This window comes from Carcharhinus amblyrhynchos, chromosome 12 (assembly GCF_965287045.1).
Source record: "Carcharhinus amblyrhynchos chromosome 12, sCarAmb.v2.hapA, whole genome shotgun sequence".
Lineage (NCBI taxonomy): Eukaryota > Metazoa > Chordata > Chondrichthyes > Carcharhiniformes > Carcharhinidae > Carcharhinus > Carcharhinus amblyrhynchos.
The window spans coordinates 5009429-5025836 of NC_137335.1; the positions used below are offsets into that span (position 1 = coordinate 5009429).

At 45.1% G+C, this 16408-nt stretch overlaps 1 protein-coding gene across 2 annotated transcripts in view; it reads right to left on the reverse strand.

Annotated features, from left to right (window-relative positions):
* The window catches only part of macrod2 (mono-ADP ribosylhydrolase 2), an 855710-nt gene that overhangs the window by 324249 nt on the left and 515053 nt on the right, over positions 1 to 16408 (reverse strand). The window lies entirely within an intron of this gene.

Sequence of the window (16408 nt, forward strand, 5' to 3'; positions counted from 1 at the left end):
TCCGAAAGATGTGTGGGTTAGGTAGATTGGCCATGCTAAATTGACCCTTTGTGTCAGGGGGACTAGCTAGGTTGAATGCATGGGGTTGCAGGAATAGGGCCTGCGTGGATTGTGGTCAGTAACAACTCAATGGGCCAAATGGCCACTTTCTGTACTGTGACCCTGTTTCGGGTAGGCATTGTCTATGGCACTGCTAAAGGGGCAAGCTTATAACAATTTAAATGATGTCCATTTCCCTTCTATGGGTCATTTTTAGAATGGACCTTGATAGTCCCAGGTGTGAGATGGGGCTGTGAGCACCTCTGCAGGAATAATGAGCTTTGGTGTCTGTGAATCCCCTGGTTTCATGATTATAATGTATTCTTACAATGTGGACTGAGATTCCATGAGATAAAAGTGGAACTCTTTTGTCCTTGTAACTGCTGTTAAAGACTTAAAAATAGAGAAGCGATAGCCTAGTGGTATTATCGCTAGATGATTAACCCAGAAACTCAGCTAATATTCTGGGGACTGGGGTTCGAATCCTGCCATGCCAGCTGGGGGAATTTGAACTCAATAAAAAAATTTGGAATCAAGAATCTACTGATGACCATGCAACTTTTGTTGATTGTTGAAAAAACCCATCTGGTTCCCTAATGTCCTTTAGGGAAGGAAATCTGCTGTCCTTATCTGGTCTAGCCTACATGTGACCCCAGAGCCACAGCAATGCGGTTGACTCTCAACTGCCCTTGGACAACTAGGGACAGGGAAGAAATGTTGGCCAGCCAGCGCCGCTCATATCCCACTTATGAATAAAAAAAATTTCCAGAGCAGATTACCAAATTTGGGCATCACGTGACCCACGACAGCCATCTTTTGGTTCAGCAAACGTTCATTTCAAAATAAGCAAAGCAGAATAAAATTTGATGTGCACAATTCTTGATCTCTTTCATGTTTTATTGATGTGTCAATGTAGCTTCAGAAAGATTGAGCTTTTCCGATCTCTCACTCAACAAGGTATTATTGATTTTGACTGGCCATCAACAAAACACATTTCTGAAAATATGCCCGCTCCATAACTATAACTAACTGCATTTATGGGGTATATTTAACATTGCAAAATGTCCTGAGGAACTTCACAGGAGGGCTATCAGACAAGAATTTGCCACGGTTTAATTTCATTTTAGGTAAGCAATTGCCATATTTGACACACAATTAATTGAAACTTTTGATATATCTCGGGGCGATTAGTTCTCCTCAGAGGCAGTGGCAATTAAGGCCTTGAGATTCCTGGACTCTGAAGATGAAAACAAATTACAAGAGTCCACCTCCCCGCGCCCCCCTCCCCAGTCTTGTGGAAATGTAGTTAATAGGGAGGATGAGAGACAGCAACCAGAGGACCATGAACTTGAACATCTGTCTCAAGTGATAATTCCTCTTTGAACCTTCCTTCTCCCACCAGCTAGAATTCGTCAGGTTCAGGTTGCTGGAGTTGTGTGTGACAGGAGGAACTAGCAGAACCTGTGCTGAAACATGTCTCACATGGGTTGGAGGCAGTAATTTCTTGTCCTGGAGGAAGCGAACTATCTGTGAGCTGTCCTGCCGACATTATAGAACAAAGCAAATCACAGTTCAGGAACAGGACCTTTGGCCCTCCAGACCTGCACCGACCATGCTGCCCGACTTAACTAAAATCTCCTACCCTTCTGTGGACCATAACCCTCTATTCCCATCCTATTCATGTATCTGTCAGACACTTATTTAAAGATTTAAATTTGTCATTTAAAAGCCACTACCGTATCCGCTTCCACTACCCGGCAGCGAGTTCCAGGCGCCCTCTGTGTAACACATCTGCAACGTATATCTCCTTTAAACCTTGCTCCTCGCACCTTAAACCCTCGTAATTGACTCTTCCACTCTAGGAAAAAGCTTCTGACTATCCATTCTGTCCATGCCTCTCATAATCTTGTAGACTTCTATCAGGTCACCTCCATCAGCCTCCGTCGTTCTAGTGAGAACAAACCAAGTTTCTCCAACTTCTCCTCTTAACTAATGCCCTCCATACCAAGCAACATCCTGGGAAATGTCAGTGTCTAGTGGTGTGCCTCAGGGATCAGTGTTGGGGACCGCAATTATTTACAATTTACATAGATGATTTGGAGTTGGGGACTAAGTTTAGTGTGTCTAAATTCACAGATGACACTAAGATGGGTGGAACAGCCAAGTGTGCAGAGGATGCTGAAATTCTGCAAAGGGATATAGATAGTCTAAGTGAGTGGGCGAGGGTCTGGCAGATGGACTACAATGTTGGTAAATGTGAGGTCATCATTTTGGTAGGAATAACAGCAAAATGGATTGTTATTCAAATGGTAAAAAAATTGCAGCATGCTGCCGTGCAGAAGGTCTCTTTGTGCAGGAATCTCAAGGAGTTGGTTTGCAGGTGCAGCAGGTACTTAAGAAGGTAAATGGAATTTTGTCCTTCATTGCGAGAGGGATGGAGTTTAAAAACAGCGAGGTTATGTTGCAGCTGTATAACGTGCTGGTGAGACCACACCTGGAGTACTGTGTACCGTTTGGGTCTCCTCACTTGAGAAAGGATATACTGGCACTGGAGGGGGTGCAGAGGAGACTCACTAGGTTGATTCCGGAGTTGAGAGGGTTGGCTTATGAGGAGAGATTGAGCAGACTGGGGCTATACTCATTGGAATTCAGAACACTGAGGGAAGATCTTATAGAAACATAAGATTATGAAGGGAATAGATAAGATAGAAGCAGGGAAGTTACTTCCACAGGCAGGTGAAACTAGAACCAGAGGCATTGCCTCAAAGTAAGGGGAAGCAGATTTAGGGCTGAGTTGAGGAGGAACTTCTTCACACAAAGGGTTGTGAATCCGTGGAATTCCCTGCCCAGTGAAGCAGTTGAGGCTACTTCATTGAATGTTTTTAAGGCAAGGATAGTTGAATTTTTGAACAGTAAAGGAATTAAGCGTTATGGTGAACAGGCGGGTAAGTGGAGCTGAGTTCACAAAAAGATCAGCTGTGATCTCATTGAATGGCAGAACAGGTTCAAGGGGCCAAATGGCCCACTCCTGCTCCTAATTCTTATGCTCTTATGTTCTTAAATCCTTTCTCTATCCTCTCCAAAGCCTCTACATTTTTCTGGTAGTGTGGCGACCAGAATTGAACACTATATTCCAAGTCTGGCCTAACTAAGGTTCTATAAAGCTGCAACATGACTTGCCAATTTTTAAACTCAATGCCCTGGCCGATGAAAGCAAGCATGCCATATGCCTTCTTGACTACCCTCTCCGCCTGCATTGCCACTTTCAGTGACCTGTGTACCCGTACATCCCGGTCCCTCTGCCTATCAATACTCTTCAGGGTTCAGCCATTTACTGTACATTTCCTAACTACATTAGACCTTCCAAAATGCATTACCTCACATTTGTCTGGATTAAACTCCCATCTGCCATCTCTCCACCCAAGTCTCCAGCTTATCTTTACCCTGCTGCATCCTCTGATGGTCCTCATCATTATTTGCAAATCCACCAACGTTTGTATCGTCTGCAAACTCGCTAATCAAACCAGTTACATTTTCCTCCAAATCATTTATATATGTTGCAAACAGCAAAGGCACCAACTCTGCTCCCTGAGGAACGCCACTTGTCACAGCCCTCCATTCAGAAATGCAACTTTCCACTGCTACCTTCTGTCTTCTTTGATGGAGCCAGTTTTGTATCCACGTTGCCACAGCTCACCTCAGATTCCATGCAACTTCATCTTCTCTTTCTGCACCAGTCTGCCATGAGGGACCTTGTCAAAGGGCCTTACTGAAACTAATTATAGTTAAGAAAGCCCAACTACCGCCTCTAATTTCTCAAGAGACTGAAGAAATTTGGCATCTCCGCTACAACTCCCACCAACCTCTACAGGTGCACCTAAGAAAGCATTCTTTCTGGCTCTATCACAGCTTGGTATGGCTCCTGCTCTGCCAAAGACCGCAAGAAGCTACATAGGATTGTGAACAAAGCCCAGTCCATCACGCAAACCAGCCTCCCATCCATTGACTCTGTCTACGCTTCCCGCTGCCTTGGAAAAGCAGCCAGCACAATTAAGGATCCCACTCATCCCAGATATTCTTTCTTCCACCTTCTTGCATCGGGAAAACGATTCAAAAGTCTGAGGTCACGTACCAACCAACTCAAGAACAGCTTCTTCCCTGCTGCCATCAGACTTTTGAATGGACCTGCCTCGCATAAATCTGCTCTTTGTCTATACCCTGGCTATGACTGTAACACTACATTCTGCACCCTCCCCTTTCTTTCTCCATACAGTGCACAAGAATACATGTGATAATAATAAATCAAATCAAAGAACAAACTGGTGGCCTTCAGAATCATTTTCTAATGCAACCCACAACACAAATTCTCCACTTGTTGGAGTGAACTCACAGCCTCTCTTGTTGTTCACTGGGGAGATGGTTGTGTAGTGGTAACTCACAGAATCCCTACATTGCAGAAGGAAGCCATTCAGCCCATTGAGTCTGCACTGACAACGACCCCACCCAGGCCCTCCTGTAACCCCACATATTTACCCTGCTAATCTTCTGACAACAAGGAACAATTTATCATGACCAATCCACCTAACACGCCCACCTTTGGACTTTGGGAGGAAACTGGAATATCCGGAGGAAACCCACACAGACACAGGGAGAACGTGCAGACTCCACACAGACTGTGACCTAAGCTGGAAATCGAACCTGGGTCCCTGGCGCTATGAGGCAGCAGTGCTAACCACTGTGTCACCGTGCCGCCTTAATGCTCTAGGACGAGCAATCCAGAGGCCCAGGCTAACGCTTTGGGGACATGTGTTCAAATCCCACCAAGGCAACTGGTGGAATTTGAACTCAATTAATAAATCTGGAATGGTCTCAGTGATGGTAATCATTAATTGATTTTGTGGCCATCCATTGGCATATAAAATTTGTCACGAATGTCCTTTAGGGAAGGAGATTTTACCTGGTCTGCCCTATATTTGCCTCCAAACCCACAGCAATGTGTCTGACTTTTAACTATTCTCTAAACTGATCCAGCAAACCACTTAGTTCAAGGGCAATTCAGGATGGACAACAAATGCTAGCTTTGCCAATGACGCCTGTATCCCATCAAAGTGATACCAAAACAAGGTTGCATACACATTGCGAGTGGAAGAACATGCCATTAGCTGAAGGAACATGGCACCTTGAAAAACCCTTTGTCTGCTGATCACCAAATCAAATACAACAATACAAAATGACAGCCAACTGCTGGAGTATATGAAGCTAGAGAGAAATACTGAATTTGATGTAAATGCAGTGAATAAGATGCAGCGGGGTGGCACAGTGATTAGCACTGCTGCCTCACAGCACCAGGGACCTGGGTTCGCTTCCCGGCTTAGGTCACTGAATGTGCGGAGTCTGCAAGTTCTCCCCATGTCTGCGTGGGTTTCCTCCAGGTGCTCCAGTTTCCTCCCACCGTCCGAAAGACATGCTGGTTAGGTGCATTGGCCGTGCTAAATTCTCCCTCAGTGTACCCGAACAGGCGCCAGAGTGTGCCGACTTGGGGATTTTCACAGCAACTTCATTGCAGTGTTAATCTAAGCCTACCTGTGACACTAACAAATAAGCTTAAATAATAAACAAATCAAATGTAAATACTGACAGCAGTTTTCTGTTGATGAATCAAACTGATGCGAGTTGGAAAAGTGAGAGTGTACTAAACGGCATGGCATGGTGTATGATCTACGCGCATTTATTACCAAACTCTTTAAGTCAATACTGTATGGTTAACACTGTCAACCATGTTTTGGAAAGTATTTTTTTTGTGTATTTTGTCATAGAATCACAGAACCATAGGATCCCTACAGTGCAGAAGGAGGCCATTTGGCCTATCGAGTCTGCTCCAGCAACAAACCCACCCAGGCCCTATCCCCATCACCCCACCTATTTGCCCTGTTAATTCCTGACCCTAGAGTCAACTTAGCATGGCCAATCAACCTAATCCCCATGTCTTTGGACTGTGGGAGGAAACCGGAGCACCCGGAGGAAACCCACGTAGACACAGGGAGAAGGGCTGTCACGGTGGCGCAATGGTTGGCACTGCTTCCTCGCGGCACCAGGGGTCCTGGTTCAAATCCTGCCTCGGCTGACTGTCTGTGTGAAGTTTGCATGTTTTCCTTGTGTTATGAGAACATAAGAACTGGGAGCAGGAGTAGGTCATCTGGCCCCATGAGCCTACTCCGCCATTCGATAAGATCTTGGCTGATCTTTTTGTGGACTCAGCTCCATTTACCTGCACACTCACCATAACCCTTAATTCCTTTACTGTTCAAAAAAAGTATCCATCCTTGCATTAAAAACATTCGATGGGGTAGCCTCGACTGCTTCACTGGGCAGGGAATTCCACAGATTTACAACCCTTTGGGTGAAGAAGCTCCTCCACAACTCAGAACTAAATCTGCTCCCCCTTATTTTGAGGCTATGCCTACGAGTTCTAGTTTCACCCATCAAAGGAAACAACTTCCCTGCCTCTATCTTATCTACTCCCTTCATAATCTTACATGTTTCTGTAAGACCTCCCCTCATTCTTCTGAATTTCAATGAGTATAGCCCCAGTCTCTCCTCATAAGCCAACCCTCTCAACTCTGGAATCAACCTAGGGAATCTCCCTGCATCTCCTCCAGTGCCAGTACATCCTTTCTCAAGTAGGGAGGCCCAAACCATACAGAGTACTCCAGGTGTGGACTCACTAGCTGCTTGCGTTATGCGTGGGTTTCCTTCGGGTGTTCTGGTTTCCTCCCACAGCCCAAAGATGTGCAGGTTAGGTTGATTGGCCATGCTAAACTAACCCTACTGTCAGGGGGATAAGCGGGGTAAATACGAGGGGTTATGGCAATTGAGCCAGGATGGGATAGTGGCTAGTGCAGACTCAATGGGCTGAACAGCCTCGTTCTGCACTGTAGGGATTCTACGAATGTACCATACAGACAGTGACCTGAGGCCAGAATTGAAGCCAGGCCCCTGGCGCTGTGAGGCAGCAGTGCTAACCACTGTGCCACCGTGCTGCTCCACTAATGTGTTCATGGGCACGAATGTGGAGGACAGACACAAATAAACTAGGCGCAAATCCTCCTCTCCAACAGTGGCCGCAACGTATTTCATTTAGTCTCACTCACTTGGCTTGGATATTATGTATAACTTGGCTGCGGGTCTAATCAAGTGGTTAACACAGAGATCCACAAATTCCAGAGGCGAAGGGAATTAATGCTATTCTCACAGTTCACTCCGGCTCTTGCAGTGGGTTGACAGGTGAAGGGAGCTGATGTGTGTGCTGACCTGGAAGCCGTGAGGACTATAATTTCAAGCCTTCAGAATTAATTTACTGGATGAAGCACCCTGCAGGTGGCCCAGCACACACAGCACTGAATGCGATCTACATCTTATAGCCCAGGCTTGGTGTGCCGAGACTTAACCTGGAAGCCTCGGGGTCACAGTTACGTGCACTCCAACTTAATGCGGGTACAACTTGGAGTGCTTCAGATTCCACTTGCTCAGCAGCACTTGAAAACACTTTCAACACGGCTTTAAGACACAAAGTTTATTTGACATATAAACTAGAGATGTTGCAGACAACTCAATCAGTAGGCACGGCATTTTAGTTTAGCAGAATGGAGATTTCAACAGTGGCACTAAATGTTTCCATCTCTGTGTACGTAGAATCATAGAACCCCTATAGTGCAGAAGGAGGCCATTTGGCCCATCGAGTCTGTACCGACCACAATCCCATCCAGGCCCTATTCCCATAGTCTCCTGCATTGACCCTAGCTAGTCCCCCTGACACTAAGGGGCAATTTAGCTTGGCCAATCCACCTAACCCGTACATCTTTGGAGTGTGGGAGGAAACCGGAGCACCCGGAGGAAACCCACACAGACATGGGGCGAACATGCAGACTCCACACAGACAGTGACCCTAAGTCGGGAATCAAACTCGGGTCCCTGTTGCTGTGAAGCAGCAGCGCTAACTACTGTGCCACGGTGCCACCCAGTACTGCCCGTATTGAGATGGCCTATACTGAGGCTTCTTGTACTGCCCTGCATCCTTACACATTTCCTTTATGGAACAGTGACTAGTAACCGAAATATTGGGACTGATGCTGGTTTGACATGCGTACCCATCAAACACTGTTCATTACAAGTGCAAACGTGCTTCTGAATAATTCTAACCACACAGTGCAGAATGCAATACCGAAACGATCATTGCAGAGACAGAGTACAGGAAGGAGAGAGAATCTGGTGAACTGGTGCAGCAATAATAATCTCTCCCTCAACGTCAACAAAAAGAGGGAGATTATCATCAACTCCAGAAAGCGCAGTGGAAAACATGTCCCTGTCTACATCAATAGGGACAAAGTAGAAAGGGTCGAGAGCTTCAGGTTTTTAAGTGTCCAGGTCACCAACAACCTGTCCTGGTCCCCCCATGCCAACACTATAGTTAAGAAAGCCCACCAACGCCTCTACTTTCTCAAAAGACTTATGAAATTTGGCATGTCCACCGGGACTCTTACCAACTTTTACAGATGCACCATAGGAAGCATACTTCCTGGTTATATCTCAGATTGGTATGGCTCCTGCTCTGCCCAAGACTGCAAGACACTGCAGAAGGTCATGAGTGTAGCATAGTCCCATCAGGCAAACCAGCCTCCAATCTATTGAATCTGTTTACACTTCCCGCAGCCTCGGAAAAGCAGCCAGCATAATTATGGACCTCACGCACCCCGGACATTCACTCTTCCAGCTTCTTCCGTTGGGAAAAAGATACAGAAGCCTGAGGTCACGTACCAACCAACTCAAGGACAGCTTCTTCCCTGCTGCTGTTGGATTTTTGAATGGACCTACCTCGCATTAAGTTGATCTTTCTCTACACCCTAGCTGTGACTGTAACATCACATGTTGCACTCTCTCGTTTCCTTCTCTGTGAATGGTATGCTTTGTCTGTATAGCGCGCAAGAAACAATACTTTTCACTGCACGCTAATACATGTGACAATAATAAATCAAATCCAATATAACACTCCTGCACCACAGTTCATCCATAGTTAATCAATATCCTTACTGGTGAATCCAGCTGGGTATCTCCTGAAGATTCTGATTCATCCCTATAAAATCGAGATATTTATCATAGCCATGCCACTGCTGTGATTATTTTTTAACACCTAATCAAGTACATTTTCAAAAGGGAAAAAGAAATACTGGGGCATTCTCGTACTGGGCTTTATTGAATAAGGGAATGTCAGTTCAAACTGGCCATGGATGTTACTCATTCATTGCAGTAACCATAGAGAAAATTTAATTTTTATTTCCCCAGGCATTTTTCCCACCATTATTCTGAAGCTGAATAATTAAATCTAATTGCAGAAAAAGTTGCATTAAAGTGGGATAATAGCAGTGATAATACCATGTTAGCACTAATCATCCACCATCACCATGAAGGTGATTCATTTCCCATTAGTTCCTGGATATTAGCTGATAAGTCCAACTTCAGACTCCAATTTAACAGGTTTTATCCACTGAAGATTCTGACTGCTTTATTCAAAATGGTCTTCAGGTCGGGCGCGAGCTAGTCACCACATTCTGGTGCCTGTTTGGGTACACTGAGGGAGAATTTAGCATTGCCAATGCACCTAATCAGCACATCTTTCAAACCGTGGGAGGAAACCACAGCACCTGGAGGAAACCCACGCAGACACAGGGAGAACGTGCAAACTCCAGGCAGGCAGTGACCCGAGGCCAGAATCCGGTTCTCTGGCAGCAGTGTTAACCACTGTGCCACTGTGCTGCCCCTACAGTATAAGGATAGAGTATTGTATCCAAGAGATTTTCTTGCTTTTTCAGTTCTGATGAAGAGACAAAAGAACTCAAAACTTTGACCCTGCCTCTCTCCCTCACAGATGCTACCAGACCTGCTGATTTTTTGCAGCTTTCTTTGTTCCAGGTTCCAGCATCCGCAGTGTTTCGCTTCTTTCATCATGTGTCTTGGTGTCAAATTTTGCTTAAGAATCACTCACGCGAAACACACTGGGATGCTTTCCCACCCTGAAGCTCTATGTTTAAATGTGTGAATAACTGCCGTGAATAAAGTTCTAACATTGTTCACTTCTTCACCCTCAGTCCAAAGGGTGCGGTAAAATTAGCAGTTAAGACAAGACAACTTTTAAAATTAATTTTTTATTTCTGCAAAATAAAATTTCGCAAGGGTCTCCAAGCAGACAAATCGTTCAGGTTTGTAGGAAACCTTTCGATCTTTCCCAAGTTGGTTAATTATTTAGCAGCATTTGTGAATCGGAGGTACCATTCATTTTGAATCTGCTTTCGTTTAAGATGTTTCCAATGTTGTGAATAATTTAATACCGCAGTTAAGAGAGAGAGAAAAAAATCTTTGGTTGTGTTAACAATTCTGGACATTACACTGCTGAAGATGTCGGTTTGAACTCAGGGGTTTGTCACACACACGGGAATCATTTGACTGGAATGGAAGGCAAAAAGGCATGAGGGGCACGGACAGGGTGGATCGGGAGCAGCTGTTTCCCCTTAGTTGAAGGGTCAATTACACAGGGGCACTAGTTAAAAGTGAGGGTTGGGAGGTTTAGGGGAGATTTGAGTCTGGAATGCACTGCCTGGGAGAGTGGTGGGGGCGGGATGCCTCACAAGTACCTGGATGAGCACTTGGCACATCATAACATTCAGGGCTATGGACCAAGTGCTGGCAAGTGGGATTAGGCGGGGAGGTCAGGGCATTTCATGCGTCGGTGCAGACTCGATGGGTCAAAGGGACTCTGCTGCACTGTAATATTCTGTGATTCTGTAAACCACCACAACCTTAACTATAACCTACCCGAAACAGCAAGTAATTAAATTCCACGTCAAGCACAAACAAAAATAAATCAAATCAGATTTGAATTATTGAGCTGGACAATACACTGAATGCAAATCAAAGTAAAAGAAAGGCTTGTATTTCTCTGGTGCCTTTTATAACCCCAGGATATCCCAAAGTGAGTTCCAGCCAGTTTTTCTCAATATTGTTTCAGAATAGCGAGAGGGAGTTACAGCGATCTCCTCTGGAAATATAAATAACTCCATAATTTCCATTCACCATTTCGCAGGCTGACATATTTAATCTGCCCCGAATGTGATTTTGTTTTGCTGTTGTTGGTGTTAAGTGCCCTCCTGTGAGGGCATAAACTCCAACTAAACCAATTTCCTGCCTCTTACTGGTCTCGCTGGGCTAAACTGTCTCCTGTGGTTGTGGCAGCTCTTGGCTGATCACCAGGGGTCATGATTTGGTGGGACTGCCTCAGGTTTCTCAAATAGAATGGCATCACAAAACACAACGACTGTGATCCTCCTCCCATGGGCTTTCCTGGCAAGAGCTTACCACTTCAACAAGGCGCCAAGCTAACTTATTTTGGCATTTGAAACTGCTCCGTGTTAGGCATGGCCATTACAACATGAATGCACAGAGATCTCCATTTGCACCGTTATAAAAATGACCAGCTTCTTTTAAAACTCAGGTAATATTTACAAAATAGCATTAAGTTTAAGGGTGGCACAGTGGTTAGCACTGCTGCCTCTTAGCACCAGAGACCAAGGTTCGATTCCCAGTCTTGGGTCTCTGTCTGCATAGAGTCTGCTTGTTCTCCCTGTGCAAATGTGGGTTTCCTCTGGGTGCTCCGATTTCCTCCCACAGTCCAAAGATGTGCGGATTAGATGGATTGGCCATGCTACATTGCCTCTTAGTGTCCCGGGATGTGTAGGTTAGGTAGTTTGGCCATGCTAAGTTGCCCCTTAGTCTCCAAAGGTTAAATGGATTAGCCATGGGAAATGTGTGTGGGGTTACGAGGAGAGGGCCTGTCAAAGAGTCAGTGCATGCTCAATGGGCCGAATGGCCTCTTCTGCAGAGTAGAGATTCTATGAAAGAAAAAGTTACTGACTGCTCACAGCACAGAAACAGTCCATTTTGCCAAGCTGGTCTGCAGTAGTGTATATGCCCACACACAAGCCTACTGTCTACCATTGCATCCAATCCCCCCCCCAACAAATCTTTCTACTCCTATCTCCATACTGTGCTTATCTACCTTCCCTCTTAATGTACTTATACTATTCGCCTCAACAGCCATTGAGTCTCACATTCTTACTGCTCTCTGGATAAAAATGCTTCTCCTGAATTCCCTGTTGGATTTGTTAGTGACTCTCCTATGCTTCTGGCCCTTGGTTCTAGCCTCACCTGCGACGACCCTTTCAATCCATCCTTAACTGTGAAGACCTTTATCAGGTCCCCCCACCTCCACCATCAGCGACAGGACTTTGCCCCCACCCCAGCTAGTTCAACTTTCCTGGTTGGTCAGTAAAACTGAAATAACCTACGATCCAACTCTGGATGAAGAAGTTGACTTTGGATTGAAAGCAGAAGGGCACGTATTGAAAATGATGAGCGGCAGTGCAGATTATTCAGAAGGGTACCAGGGTTACAGATGATGAGGTTGAATCGACTAGCTTTGTGTTCCCTTGAGCACAGAAGATAAGAATGATTAAATTGAGGCATTTAAGGTGATTAAAGGATTTAAAGAGTAACTCACCCCCACAATCCCTGTAAATTGCAGGGTCAATATGTATCTTGGCGACTTCTTGCGAGCTGTCCCCAGCATACCCTCTAACTGTCTTTTAGAACAGTACTCCATCTCTTTTCAACTCTCTATGGCTCCTGCTCTGACCAAGACTGCAAGAAATTACAAAGGGTCATAAACTTGGTCCAGTCCATCACCCAGACCAGCCTCCTTTCCATTGACTCTGTCTACACTTCCTGCTGCCTCGGAAAAGCAGCCAGCATAATCAAGGACCCCACGCACCCCGGGCATTCTCTCTTCCATCTTCTTTCATCAGGAAAAAGATACAAAAGTGTTAGGTCACGTATCAACCGACTCAAGAACAGTTTCTTCCCTGCTGCCATCAGACTTTTGAATGGACCTACCTTATATTAAGTTGATCTTTCCATACAACCTAACTCTGACCGCAATACTACATTCTGCACTCTCTCCTTTCCCTCTCCCCATGTACTCTATGAATATAATACTTTGTCTGTGTAGCACGCAAGAAACAATACTCTTCATTGTCCCCCAATACATTTGGCAAAAATAAATCAATTATTGAGCAGGACAATACACTGAATGCAAATCAAAGTAAAAGAAAGACTTGTATTTTTCTCTTGCCTTTTATAACCCCAGGATATCCCAAAGTGAGTTCTAGCCAGTGTTTCTCAGGTTGGCTTACTGTTGCAGCTTTATTATGTAAGGTGATGACTGAGGAACAACAGAAAGTCTTCGTCATTAACTGGAATGAATTAACCATACCTTTCAAAACGCTGTGAGCAACTAGGTTAAGTTTATTTATTAGTGTCACAAGTTGAAGTTACTGTGAAAATCCCCTAGTCGCCTCACACCAGCGCCTGTTTGGGTACACGGAGGGAGAATTCAGCATGGCCAATGCACCTAACCAGCACATCTTTTGGATTGTGGGAAGAAATCAGAGCACCCAGAGGAAACCCATGCAGACACGGGGAGAATGTGCAAACTCCACACAGGCAGCGTCCCCAGCTGGAATTTGAACCCGGGTCCCTGTGCTGTGAGGCAGCAATGCAAACCACTGTGTCACCCTGCTGCGCAAGGACTGGATTCCTTCTTTTTTAAACAGGTGAGAACAGGGAAATCCCATGCTCATACGGGAAATCCTGGAGAATTTTACAATTAAAGACATCAAAGATATAACCAACGTGAAGCAATATGTACAATAGGGCCAAGAATAACAACTTCACCCTGTTCAAGCGTTTCGTCTTTCTCAAGAAATCTGGCATTAAGGAAATCTTCTTGTAGAACATCAATAATGTGCATGTTAAGATGCCTGAGGCTCCGAATGTCTTGATGGGTGCCAACTACAATACAGAGAAGCTAGCAATATGATATCTGGCCTGATGGATTAAGCACTCAAATGTGATGGACTAGGGCAAAGGAATCAGATGCACAGTGAGGGCCAGTTTCCGGTGTCGCCAACAAAATATAAAGCACAAACATTTTCTCCATTAGAGTACTTACAGAGAATTCCAGAATGGTTACAACACAGGAGGCCATTTGGCCACTCTGTCCCTGCCTGCCCTCTGGTGCTGCTCTCTTGCATTTTCCTGCAGCCCTACACATCTTTTCTCTTCAGATCAGCCTTTGTGAAAACCACGATCGAATACACCTCCACCACATTCTTAGACAGTGCATTCAAGAATCTCACTACTTGCTGAGCAAGAAGGCTTTTTCTTATATTGGTGCCTTTTGCAATTTAGAATCTCGAATCAAAACTCCACAACATTTGCCAGCTATCAAACATCACAGCTTATGCAATGGGTACACTTAAGGATTTTAGGCGATGGCCTAGTAGTATTATTGTCAGACGATTAATCCAGAAACTCAACTAATGCTCTGGAGACTGGGTTCAAATCCCGCCACGGAAATAGTGAAATTTGAATTCAATAAAAAATACCTGGAGTTAAGAATCTACTGATGACCATGAAACCATTGTCGATTGTCGGAAAAATCCATCTGGTTCACTGATGTCCTTTAGAGAAGGAAATCTGCCGTCCTTACCCGGTCTGGCCTACATGTGACTCCAGAGCCACAGCAATGTGGTTGACTCTCAATTGCCCTCTGAACGAGGACAACTGGGGATGGGCAATAAATGCTGGCCAGCCAGCGACACCCATCCCACAAATGGATTAAAAAAAAAGCTTTGGAGGACTTTGATAGGTTGGATGGTGTACACAGATGCATGATGTGGAGATGCCAGCGTTGGGCTGGGGTGGGCACAGTATCCGATCTCACAACACCAGGTTAAAGTCCGACAGTTTATTTGGAATCACGAGCTTTTGGAGCACTGCTCCTTCACCAGGTGAGTCACTCACCCTAAGGAAAGAGCAGTGCTCCAAAAGCTCCTGATTCCATATAAATCTGTTGGACTTTAACCTGGTGTTGTGAGACTGGACACAGTTCACGAGTCAAACTGCCATAAACTATATTCGTGAATTTTTTTTTTGGTAAATTGCGATTAAGCTAAGAAGAACATTATTTACCGTTCCCCTCACTCTCCTATTTAGCTGGCTAATCCGGAATCAGCTCACAGGGTGATTATTATTTCAATATAGTGGGATATTGCTCTTTAGAGTGTTTCCACTGGATTCTTGTTCGAATTCAGCCCTCTCTGTGAGATAAATCAGGAGAATTATAACCCAGCTGTTCAAGGATATGGAGACCGCAGTACAAATCGACTCATGGGCTTAGCGCAAATTGGATCGATACGGGCAATTTGACTCAGATGGCAAGGGTGGAAAGTGTTGATGGAAAAAAGAGTCAAACTAACGCAGCAGCAGATGCCCTTGCGAGGTGTGGAAAGGCAAAGGCACCTTTCCTTTCATCTGAACATGTTACATCTGACCTATAAGAGCTTGATGACGTTTAAATGGCAACGGAGGAAATTGATTCCATTTCAGCAATGATATCTATCAATTTGTGCAAGGCAAGAGCCTTTGAAAGACCGGTAAATCAGCAGATATGACCATAAATGCATCAACTCAACAAACGTTAGAAGAAATATTGCGATGTGGGCATTGTCAACCTCTCATCGATTAACACTTTCAGGTGGCAATTACTACTCAACAACATTGTTGTGGGTCTGGAGTCACACGCAGACCAGGTAAGGATGGCCGATTTCTTTATTAGTGAACCAGCTGGGTTATTATGACAATCAGTGATAGTTTCGTGGTCAGAGACGAGATGCACGGTAGCACATTGGTTTGTGCTGCTGCCTAACAGCGCCAGGGATCTGGGTTTGATTCCCAGCTTGTTTGTGTGGAGTTTGCACATTCTCCTTGTGTCTGTATGGGTTTCCTCTGGGTACTCCGGTTTCTTTTCACAGTCCAAAAAACATGCTGGCTAGGTGCATTGGTCATGCTAAATTCTCCATCCCTGCATTCAAACAGGCGTCGGAGTGTTGCGACTCAGGGAATTTCACAGTAACTTCATTGCCCTGTAAATGTAAGCCTACTTGGGACTAATAAATAAACTTTACTTAGATTTCAATTCCAGCTGCCACGGCGGGATTCAAATCTGTGTTCCCCAGATCATTAACCTGAACCTTTGGAGTATGAGTATGGGGCTGCACGATGACACAGTGGCACTGCTGCCTCCCAACTCCAGGGACCCGGGTTCGATTCCTGGCTTGGTCGCTGTCTGTGTGGAGTCTGCATGTCCTACCCATGTCTGCGTGGGTTTCCTCCGCGTGCTCCATTTTCCTCCCACTGTCCA